The sequence below is a fragment of the Dipodomys spectabilis genome, unplaced genomic scaffold, assembly GCF_019054845.1.
Source record: "Dipodomys spectabilis isolate Male_0828 unplaced genomic scaffold, ASM1905484v1 ptg000051l, whole genome shotgun sequence".
NCBI classification, from domain to species: domain Eukaryota; kingdom Metazoa; phylum Chordata; class Mammalia; order Rodentia; family Heteromyidae; genus Dipodomys; species Dipodomys spectabilis.
Window position 1 is genome coordinate 3135897 of NW_024870728.1, and position 12505 is coordinate 3148401.

Below are 12505 nucleotides of genomic sequence, written 5' to 3' on the forward strand. Positions count from 1 at the left end.
TCATGTGCTACTGGTGATGCCTATGTTTTGAGAACTTAATTTGGCTAATGGTTTATGTTTTAAAAAGAATATAGCTCATTATTTAAGTCTAGAATCTTTATTGATAATTCAGAATATTGGCAAAAAAAAGTTTGCTTTCTAGACTGAAATAAGTCTTTTCAGTAGTTTTTCTCTTAAGACTTTTTAGATTTTAGTTGTTTCTTTGTTTTCTTTCAGTTACATTAGCCAGAAGAAAAAAGAATTTATTGTACAAGCTTATTTAGTTTCTTGTTTATACTTTATTTTAAAAGTGACCTAGAGCAAAGCTTCCTGTGACTTAAACTTCAACAGTACTTTTTTTTTTTTTTGTCGGTCGTGGGGCTTGAACTCTGGGCCTGGGCGCTGTCCCTCAGCTCTTCAGCTCAAGGCAAGCGCTCTACCACTTGAGCTACAGCGCCACTTCCGGTTTTCTGGTGGTTTATTGGAGATAGGAGTCTCACGGTGTCTCCTGCTTGGGCTGGCTTTGAACCGCGATCCTCAGATCTCAGCCTCCTGAGTAGCTAGGATTATAGGCGTGAGCCACCAGCGCCCGGCAGTACTTTTCTTTTTTGGTCAGTTGGAGGGCTTGAACTCTGGGCTTGGGCGCTATCCCTCAGCTCTTCAGCTCAAGGTGAGTGCTCTATTGCTTGAGCCACAGCTCCACTTCTGGTTTTCTAGTGGTTTATTGGAGATAAGAGTCTCACGGACTTGTCCGGGCCGGCTTTGAACCGAGATCCTCAGATCTTAGCCTCCTGGTTAGCTAGGATTACAGGCCACCAGCGCCCAGGTCAACAGTGCTTTTCACTAATGAAAACTTACATAATTTGAAGGAAAAAGGCTGGGATTCCAGTCTTAGCTATGCCCTTTCTATTTTTGACCTTGGGCAAATAATTTGGGTGTGGGGGAGGTATTTGGTGGGTCTTGGGGCTTGAACTCAGGGCCTGGGTACTGTCCCTGAGCTATTTTGCTCAAGGCTAGCACTCTACCACTTTGTGTCATAGCTCTAGTCATGCTTTCTGGTGGTTAATTGGAGATGAGTTTTATGGACTTTACTGCCTGGGCTGGCTTTGAATTGTTTGATCCTTAGATCTCAGCTTCCTGAGTAGCTAGGATTACAGGCATGAGCCACAGGAGCCGGCTCCTGTGTGTTTTAAGTGAAAAATGTGGACCTAATTTCCATTTGTGTAGTATATACTAGGATATTGACCTAGACTGATGAATTAGAACAGAAGGCCCTTCATCCACTTTACTGTAGCATTGGCTGTTGACTCTTTCAACACCCTCTATTTCGTACAAAAGTGTCCTACTTGAAAATAATTGAGTGTAGTGTTTGTTAGTTGATTTAAGAATCCTTTGGAAAAGGCCACCTCAGCCTCTGGTGAGATGGGATTTAAGGTGTATGTCCCCTGTTTAACTTAATTAAAGCTCTATTGGAAATACAAATGTGTTTGGTATGATGTGAACTGATTGGTGTTTCCAATTGATTTTATAATATTGTTCATTATTTCAGTTGATAGTTTATTTTTAGACAGGAATGTATTTCTGTGAGTATAGTGTTATTACCCATGCATTTTGTGTGTTTGCTGATCCTGTGTTCTGGCTAAAGACTAGTTCTATCACTTTGAGCCACAGCTCTCTTTTGGCTTTTTTGGGAGGTGGAGATGGGAGAGGGTTTTGTTAATTGGATATTAGAGTTTAAACTGACTTTCCTGCCTGGCGGGCTTTGAATTTCTGTCCTCAGGTCTCAGCCTCCTAACTAGGATTACTGATGTGAGCCACCAGCTGTACCTGGCTCCATCCATGGATTGATTTTTGAAACCTGTTTATAAACTTGAGGATCTATTAGCCAGTTTTCAAGACTTCAAGTTACAAAATTTCAGTGTGTATTTTAATCAACTTGTTGCTTCTCATAACCAGTTCTATCCTGATTTTAAAACTATCTCTTCTACCCATTGGTACCACTCCCAAGTACATAGATGTACTTTGTGCTACCTTCTAAAGATCAGATTAAGCCAGGCACCAGTGACTCACACCTATATTCCTAGTTACTTTGGAGGCTGAGGCCTGAGCATCGAGGTTCAAAGCCATTCGGGGCAGGAAAGCCCATAAAGCTTTTTATTTTTAATAAAGCTGAAGTGGTGCTGTGGCTTAAGTTGTAAAGCACTAGTCTTGAGCAAAAGAAGTTCAGGGACAGGGCCCAGACCCTGAGTTCAAGCCCCAAGACTGGCTAAATAAATAAATAAATAAAAATAAAAAAATCAGATTAGGTAAAAAGTACTCAGGTTGGTAAACTTAACCTGCCCTGGAAACTGAAGTGAAGTTTTACTGAGAACCTCTCTGAAGTTCACTGTTGGGTTGTAATTTAACCTGCTTTGTGTCCTGAGAGAGCAGGTTCAGAGAGATAGTATGGAGGATATCCCTCTCATAACTCTCAAAAACCAAGCGCTTGTAGTTGGCTTGTAAAGAGATAGTATAGGAAAATGCTGTTTTTTATGGCCTCGGTGTTTTGTAGTTGTTTCTTGTGGTTTTTGTATCCTTGTTTTAGTCGGATTGAATTGCTCTCTGTGAAAACACGAACTTCTCAGCGTTCTTACTCTTTTTTGTCTACCTGTCTGTATTTCTTAAGAGTTTTAGACTGTTTTGTATAATTAATTGATACCTTAATTAGGGCGTTAGTTTTTAAGAGCTTTTTTAAAAGGGGAGTATAGTCTTATTATGCATCCTAGGCCAATCTCAAACTCTTGTCTCCTACTTTAGCAGCCCCAGTGCTGGATTACAGTTGTAAGCTACTATACCCAACTAGATCTTTTGTCTATTTACTTGTGTCTGTGTGTCTCTGTTTCTGTCTGTTGGTTGTGGGGCTTGGACTCTGGGTCTCAGTGCTCTCCCTCAGCTCTTCAGCTCAAGGCTAGTGCTCTACCACTTGAGCCACAGCACCACTTCTGGTTTCCTGGTGGTTAATTGGAGATAAGAGTCTCATAGACTTTCCTGCCTGGGCTGGCTTTGAACCATGATCCTCAGATCTCAGACTAGTGGCTAGGATTACAGGCATGAGCCACTGGCACCTGGCTATTTATTTACTATTTTTGGTACTGGTCTTGGGTCTTGAACTCAGAGCCTGGGTAAGATACCTGAGCTTTTTTGTTCAAGGATAGTACTCTACTACTTGAGCCACATTTTCACTTCCCCTGTTTTGATTGTCAATTGGAGATAAGAACCTCACAGACTTTCCTGCCTAGGCTAGCTTTGAACTGTGTGATCCTCAGATCTCAGCCTCCCAAGTAGCCAGGATTACAGGCTTGAGCCTTCCTTTTGTTGTTGTTCCGGTTCTGGGCCTTGAACTCTGGGCTTGGGTGCTGTCTTGAGCTTTTATGCTCAAGGCTAGCCCTCTACCATTTGAGCCTCAGCTCCACTTCCAGCTTTTTGTAGTTAATTGGAGATAAGAATCTCTTGGACTACTCTGCCTGGGTTGGCCTTGACTTATGATCCTTAGATCTCAGCCTCCTGAGTAACTTAATTATCAGAATGAACCACCAGTGCTCGGCATTGGCTCCTGTTTTAAATCATTGTATGATCTGCTATTTCTCAGTCCTTAATTTTGTGAAAGTATATATCCAAAGCAAATGGTCCCTAAAGAACAAGGTGAAAGAAAACATGTTTAATTGCAGTGACAAGTAAAAGTTTGACATTTGTTGAAAAGCCTGTGTTTTAGCAGAAATTGGGTGGTGGTACGGGAAAAATTAATCAGGTATCTCCAATGTAATACTGATCTCTAATGTATCCTGAGCATTTGTATTTTTTCTCATTATCATTCTCCTTTGGAACCATATGTGGATATGAAGTGTTTATGGTATTTATGTGAAAGTTTAATCAAGTTAAAATTTTAATAGAATATTTGCTTAATCCTCTAGTTCATGTCACAGTAAACTGGGCCCATTTATTTTGTTTACTCACTTTACCTTCTGTGCTGAGCATTAAGACTTAGAGGGTCTTGGGCATACTAGGCAAGCAGCGTCTTCCTTTTTACTTCTTGACAGTATTATGGTTTGAATTCAAGACTGCCTCCCATGCAAGTGCTATGAAGTCTCATGGATTTTTCTCCCTGGGCTTGCTTCAGGTAGTGATTCTCAGATCTTGAGCCTCCTGAGTAGCTAGGATTAGAAGTGTGAGCCACTGGGCTTGACAGTACACCTTTTTGTATGTGTGTTCAAGACTAGTGCTCTACCACTTGAGCCACAGCTCCTCCAATTAAGGTTTTTTTAGGAGTTTTATTGAAAATAATATAAAAAAGAGTCTCATGGACTTTTGTATTGGCTGGCTTCAAACCAAGATTTTAGCCTGGAGTAGTTAGGATTACAGGTATGTAATCACTGATGCCCAGTGGCAACACATTGATTTAATGTTCCCTGTATTGTTGAGCTGTGTGTCCCCATGCCCAGCTGTGTATGTGTGTGTGTAGGTTTCAAGGTTTGAACTCAGTGTCATGATCTTGCTCAACTTTCCTGCTTAGCTGGTTCTCAACTACTTAAGCCTGAGTGCCCAAGTTTGGTTTTTTTTGGCCGGTCATGAGGCCTGAACTCTGGGCCTGGGCGCTGTCTCTCAGCTTTTCAACTCAAGGATGGCTGCTGCTCTACTACTTGAGCCACAGCAGCACTTCCGGCTTTTTCTGCCTCGTGCTTGCAAGGCAAGCACTCTGACACTGAGTCACCTTCCCAGCCCAATGTGAGGTCTCAACCATTCAAATTTTCATTTTATCTCCTGAATATCTAGATTTACAGGCTGAGTCACTGTCTTTTTTTTTTTTTTTTTTTGAAGGCAGTAGGATTGTGAATTTGCAGGCTGCCCTTGAACTCCTGGTCCTTTTTGTCTCCTGAGTACTGGCAGTCAAATGAGCAAACATGTATAGTTTAAGCAAAAAGTGTCATGTCCATCCCAACATCAACTGAGATCAGGAGGATCACAGTTCATGGCTAACAGGGCAAAAAAATTCATAAGACTATCTCAAGAGAATTTCACTAACATTTTAACAATGCTGAAGAAAATATTCTATAGTCTTAAGGTTTCCATTGCTGTTCAATTTAAGATTGTGTCCATTTGAAGAAGGCTAGTAGCTGTAGTCCTGTTGATGTGGAGATGAGCATCTCTCCAGTTCCTTTCACTGGTACTAGGGATTGAGCCTACGACTTAAGTTTAAGCCTAGGCTTAAGTACACTGTCAGTGAATTACTCCCTTAATGTTTTGAATGTAATAACTACTTAACTGAGACATTTTTGTATAAGGGTAAAAAGCTTGAGAACCATTAGTTCTTACCTACTTAGGGTGTCAAAGATCCTTTATAATGTATCATTATTGCCATATGTATATTTATCTAAGGAAGAGATCCAGTGCTTGATTTATGAAAAGGTATTTGTTACTGCAATTTATCTATGGGTAGTTTGTTTTCAGTAAAGTGTTTAATAAGACACAGCTAGTTCATACTTCAGATTTAGAAAGTGACAAGTATATGTGGGAAAATTTTGTGTTCCCTAGGATGGAGTAGTATAATAGATAGCATCTCCCCTGTACAGGTGAAAGGTGCATCTACATCTACATCTATTAGGTGATTTTCATGTCAAATTACCAGAAAATTTGTGCCTAGCCTGTTAAAACATATATGAGGATGAATTTGTTTCATACTGGGGGCTCTGAGAAAAGAACTATGGAAAGAGATATAGTGTCACTGTGGTCACTTCTCAAATGGTAGAGGATAGGATTTGTTTTCTTTTGTATTTTACCTTTGAAGGACATGTTTTCTTTGATCTCACACTGTTAGAATTGAGAGACACAATTTAAATTACAATGTAACAAAGTATAGTTTGATACATTTAGGTTAGGGGTGATTTGCTTTATATTCATAAACTTGTTCTCATAAAAATAAATAATCTCCATGGACATTTTAAAATAAAACAAATGGCTTGAGAGTGACTTTGAGTCAGGAATACCAGAATCATATTAACTCAGGAAGCTGAGACAGAAAAGGCAGAAAAGTCTGCAATACTCCATCTCTGATTACATGATAAACTGTTATAGGGGGGTATTACTCAGGTGATAGAGAGCCAGCCATGAGCAGGAAATCCAAGTGAGAGCAATGTCTTACTTCAAGCCCTGCTACTGGGGCCTACACACACCTAAAGAATGATTCTTTGCAAATAAAGCATGTTTTCTTTGGTAATAACATTTTAATGTTGCTGGTTCTTTTGTTTGGATCTATAGGGTCTTGTCCTTGTTTTTGGTACAGGCAGGCCTTAAACTCTCAATTCTCATGCCTTGGCACTGAGAGGTATGTGCCGTTAGTTCTCTCTCCTTCCCTCCCTTCCTCCTCTTCTCTTACAAAAGATTTCAGATATAAAAGTGTAATTGTATAATAAGCTTTAGCTTAATGTTAGGCCCAATTAAGCACTATCAACTCATACCCACACTTTTTCTTTTTCACTCTAGGCTAGCCACAGCTGTACTTCTGGCCTTTTTCTAGTTAATTGGGGCTAAGAATTTCATGGGCTTTCCTGCCTAGGTTGCCTTCGAATCATGATTCTTAGATCTCCGCTTCCTGAGTAGCTTGGATTACATTCCTGAAGCACCAGCACCCAGCCATTATAAAAAAAATAAGTATATATATATATATATATATATATATATGTAGTTATTTTCAAATAGTTGTACAAAGGGGTTGCAATTTAATATGTACATTTATATTTAGAGCAGTACTTAGAGCTGCCCCTTCCATAGTTTTCCTCTTATCTACCCCTTTCCTAGCAGTTTAGTTTCCTGCCTACTGGTTTCCTATTTCCATTTCATCTATGTACATTTGGGTCTTAACTTTTTAATGTATGACTAGTAACAGTGGAAAAGTCCACATGGACTTTCAGTCTGCGACATAGCCATACTTTTCCCCCCACTTACACATTCTTTGTCATCCCCCATACCAGTTACTTTGAAGCAAGTTTCAGTTGTTAGTACATTCGACTGCTTCAAAAAATGAGCACTCTTTAAAATAGAAGCTAATAATATGGTCACATAAAAAATAAATAACCCCTTTTTCATATCTAGGGCTATCTACCAGATGCTGGTGGTTTAACACTTGTTTGTCTACTTAGAAGGTTGAGATCTAAGGATAGTATATCAAGGCTAGCTAGCCCAAGCTGAAAATTCCAAGAGACTCTTCAAATAATCAGCACAAAGTTGGATATGAAAGTGTGGTTCATATGATAGAACATTGTTGTGGGAGGAAGCTGAGAGAATACATCTCTGAGTTCAAGTCTCAGTACCAGTGTACACGAACCTCCCACAAATTGAGAAGTATCTATTTAGTATTTCCATTCTCTCAGTGTCTGTGCTTTCCTTATGTTAATTTCTTCTCTTTCCTTTTTTTTTTTTTTTTTTTGTCGGTTGTGGGGCTTGAACTCTGGGCCTGGGCGCTGTCCCTCAGCTCTTCAGCTCAAGGCGAGCGCTCTACCACTTGAGCTACAGCGCCACTTCCGGTTTTCCGGTGGTTTATTGGAGATAGGAGTCTCACGGTCTCTCCTGCCCGGGCTGGCTTTGAACCGTGATCCTCAGATCTCAGCCTCCTGAGTAGCTAGGATTACAGGCGTGAGCCACCAGCGCCTGGCTCCTTTTTTTTGCCAGTACTGGGGCTTGAAGTCAGGGCCTGGGCACTGTCCCAGAGCCTCTCTGCTCAAGGCTAGTACTCTACCACTTGAACCACAGTGCCACTCTTGGCTTTTTCTGTTTGTATGGTATGGAGGAATCGAACCCAGGGTTTCTAAGCCACATTCTTAGCCCTCCTTCATTTCTCCCCTCCCCTCCTCTCTGTGCTTGCTGGTCCCGAGACTTGATTTCAGAGCTAGTATACTACCACTTGAATTACAGTTCACACACACAAAATGGTGGAGTGTTGTTGACCTAAGGTGTTTTTCCAGACTTAAAAAGTTCATATGCAAACACAAATATATCTACCTTCTTACCCTGTAAGACTCAGCTTAAAATAACCTCTTCAGAATCTGAACCCAAAGTAGCTCTTCCTTTCCTCTTCCCTTTTTCTTACTCCCATCCTGTTTTTCTCCTGTTGGATTCATCATGGTACTTGGCACAATGTGTGAAGTTGGATTATTTCTCTATCGTGGTGGAGGTTGTTGACACCTGTCAAGAAATCTTGAAATGTTGTGGAAGGAAGGAGTTCTGCTGTTTATGTCCTTGGATATCACTGCTGTATATTATACAGCTCTATCACTTTGTTTTTAAGCCTCCTTAATTAATATGCTACAGAACTGATACAGTGTACTTTATTAACTATTCCCTGACAGAGATGATTTATTTGGATCATCTCCATTTTTGTTATGATACACTGCAGGGAACATTTTAGGTACATAATCATGCATGTGTGTAAATATTTACTAGAAAATTCTTAGAAGCAGAGCACTGGTGGCTCATGCCTGTAATCCTCAGGAGGCTGAGATTGTAGTTCAGAGCCAGCCTGGGTAGGAAACTCCATGAGAATTTTGTCTCCAGTTACAGAAAAAGCCAGAAGTGGTGCTGTGGCTCAAGTGGTAGAGCACTAGCCTTTAGCAAAAGGAGCTCAAGGACGTGCTCAAGCACAAAGTTCAAGAACCAGGACTGGCCAAAAAAAACAACTTAGAATAGTGTTGAATTCTAAGGATATGAGTAGCAGTTTTTAATTGTGGGGTATGGTAGTTATGTAAAAATTGCAAAGGAATTAATGTGATAGACAATTATTATGAAAATCATATAAACCCATATCATTCTTTAACACTTAGCTGATATGGATTATTAAGTTGATTTGATATTTTCTAAGGTGATGTCAGACAGACCACTGATGCCTGACTGACAACACATGATCTTTTTTTTTTTTTTGTCGGTTGTGGGGCTTGAACTCTGGGCCTGGGCGCTGTCCCTCAGCTCTTCAGCTCAAGGCGAGCGCTCTACCACTTGAGCTACAGCGCCACTTCGGGTTTTCTGGTGGTTTATTGGAGATAGGAGTCTCACAGTCTCTCCTGCCCGGGCTGGCTTTGAACCGCGATCCTCAGATCTCAGCCTCCTGAGTAGCTAGGATTACAGGCGTGAGCCACCAGCGCCCGGCACAACACATGATCTTAAACAAACATTTGACATTGCCTTCTTCCCCTTTTGGCATCAGTTATAGTCTGTTTCTTTTTTCCAACCTTTGAGTTAAATTTATTAGCGTTTTTTTCCTCTGAGCAAACTTAAAAGCATATGCTTGAAGCTGTAATACTATTGATGACAAGTTACTTACTCATTGTTTGGAAAAGGTTGTGTTAATCTGTGATTACTTCAATAGTCTTTTTGGGGGGTGGGGAGGCAGTGCTAGGGCTTGTACTTCAGGCCTTAAATATGCTAAGCAAGCAAATTGTCACTGAGCAATACCACTAGCCCTGGGGGGAATTTTTTTTTTTTTCTCCAAAAGCAGACATAGGTGATCTCATTATAGTAGAGCTTACAGCATGGACAAGAATATGTATTGAGAGTATTCTGAATATACCGCCTCATTTTGTTCTGTATGCTCTAAAGGTCATTTACCAAACATGAACTTGTTTTGTCCATAGGGAACATCTTAGTAAAATCTACAAGGTACTTAGTCTTATATTTTCCCATGAGGGAGGGAGAGGAATTTACAAGTCATTTTTTCCTCTCAGTAGATTTTTTTTCCATCTTTAATGATATTACCATATCTCTACTAGGAAGAATTTTTTAAACTACTCAGTAAGTGTTAATATAGTTGTAGAAAATTTTTTTGGAGTTGAGTTGTAGAGACTTGCCCTTTGAATTTTATTAAAGGCTTTTTACCCTTTGCCTTGTCTCTTCATTAATGAACCACTGACACCCAGCCTTTACATTATTTTTTTAGGTAGTATCTTGGGGCTTTTTGTGTGCATGTGTTGGAGGAGGGGGGAATGGGGGAGGGTCCATCATGGGGCTTGAACTCAGGACCTGGACACTGTTCCTCAACTTTTTTGTTTAAGGCTAGCTCTCTACTACTTTGAGCCACAGCTCCACTCACTGTTTCAGGTGGCTAATTGGAGTCTTAACTGGGTATTGGATACTTTCCTGCCTGGGCTAGTTTCAAACTTTGATTCTCAGATCTCAGCCTCCTGTGTAGTTAGGTGTGAACCAACAGTGCCTGACTCTTGTGGCTTTTTTTTTTTTTTGTCAGTAGTGGGGCCTGAACTGTGGGCCTGGGCACCTCTTCAGCTCAAGGGTAGTGCTCGACCACTTGTGCCACAGCACCACTTCTGGCCTTTTCTGCTTATGTGGTGCTGAGGAATCAAACTCAGGGCCTCTAGTATGCAAGGCACTCTACCACTGAGCCACCTTCCCAGCCCCTCTGTGGCTTTTTAAGTTTTAAAAATTATTTAGGTTAGCCGGGCACCAGTGGCTCATGCCTGTAATCCTAAATCAGGAGGCTGAGATCTGAGGATCATAGTTCAAAGCCAGCCCAGGGGCAGGAAAGGCCTGGAGACTCTTACTCCAATAAACCACTCAGAAAACCAGAAGTGGTGCTGTGGCTCTAGTGGTAGAGCTCTAGCCTTGAGCTGAAGAGCTGAGGGACAGTGCTCAGGTCCTGAGTTCAAGCCCCACAACTGACAAAAAGTTTTGCTTTTGCTGGATACTGGCAATCTTCCTACTTCTGGAGTAGCTGGGCTCACAGATGCATACTGCCATACCCAGCTTATTGGTTGAGATGGGGTCTCACTATTTGCTCTGGCTGACCTTGAAACATAATCCCTCTGATTTCTACTCCAGGTAGCTGGTGATTATTGGTGTGGGTCTCCTCAGCTGGTCCACATAGTTTTATGGTTTCTTTGATCATTATTCCTTTTCAGTTGGTTATTCATCAAGGGGAATCTGATGACTGCCTTCCTCTTTCAGATTGTTACTTAATTATACTTAATGTACATTGATGGAAGTATTGTAGCTTAGTGGTAGAGTACATGTTTAGCATGCTTGAGGCTGTAGGTTTTATTTCCAGCACCATAAAGAAGAAAAAAAAATAAGCTTTTACTAAATGTCAGCTGTCATGTTTAGGCAAGGTTCTTCTATGCATTGTCTTTAATACTTAAACCTTAAAGTAGATAACCTATAATTCAATGGAGAAACTTAGATGAAGATAAGATTTTTACTTATTTTTGCCAATCCTGGAGCTTGAATTGAGGGCCTGAGTACTGTCTCTGAGTCTGTTTGTGCCCAAAGCTAGAGCTCTACCACTTGAGCCCCAGGTGCCACTTCCAGCTTTTTCTGAGTAGTTTATTAGAGACAAGAGTCTCATAGACTTTACTGCCTAGGCTGCTTTGAACTGTGATCCTCAGTTCTCATCCTCCTGAGTAGTTAGAATTACATGCATGAGCCACAGGCACCCAGCCAAAAAATTGTTTTTGTCTAAATTTTATTTTTTGAATGTAAAGAATTTGTAGATTTTAGTAGGGTTAACTAGCAGATCCAGGATACTGAATACAATTAGGGTGATCTAGAGCAGTAAGCTCCTGTGAGCAATGATTGTTTTAATCACCTTTCTATCTCAGTTCCTCTCAATTCCTTCCTTATAGTAGAAACTTAAAAGATTATGCCTTTTCAATGTAAAGATAGGCTTAATTCCATGGTAGTCTCCGTTGCCTTGTTTTTGTTTTTGTTTTTCTCCCCAGAGCTGAGGACCGAACCCAGGAATCCAGGGCCTTGTGTGCTCCTGGCGGGCATCCTTCCACTGGGCTAAACCCCCAGTCCCCTGTGGTAGTCTCATAATCCTAGCTACTCAGGAGACTGAGATCTGAGGATCATGGTTTAAAGCCCACCATGGAAGACAAACCTGAGAGATTTGTGTCTCTAATTAAAAAGCTCTGAGAGTAGTAGAGTACTAGCTTTGAGCACAAAAGCTTAAGGACCAGTGCCTAGGCCCTGAGTTCAAGCCCAAGGACTGACACCCATACCCAAACTCATTCTCCTTCCACAGAGTCAAAACTGGATGCATGATTCAAGCTAGAAAGTGCTAACTGTGATGACCTCGGTTGAAGCCTCAGTACCCAGAGGCTAAAACTGAATTCTGTTGAATTTAATTTATACTATGTGTTTAGCTTCTGTACTTTATCCTGAGACCTAGACATTGTTTTGGTTTACTGTGAATAGTTCAGATCTGTAGTACCTGGTATAATTTATGGCTCAGACTCTACAAGTCCAGATGCCATTACTTAACTGCATATAGGCTTGTGATGTTAACACTACAATATTTTTATTTGTAAAATAGGAATAATGCAAAGCTTTAGAGGACTCGGTGATATATTTCAATTATGCTATTACAATAAGCAAATGAGTACAAGTGCTATGCAAATTATTAAACTACAAATTCGTAATCTGAAATCAAGAACACTACATCCACAGGAAATCATCGGGGAAAGGTCACATTGAACAAATAAGATTCACCTTA

General features: G+C 40.7%; 1 protein-coding gene across 23 annotated transcripts in view; it reads left to right on the forward strand.

Annotated features, from left to right (window-relative positions):
- Trip12 (thyroid hormone receptor interactor 12) overlaps positions 1-12505 on the forward strand; it is a 125754-nt gene that overhangs the window by 4207 nt on the left and 109042 nt on the right. The window lies entirely within an intron of this gene.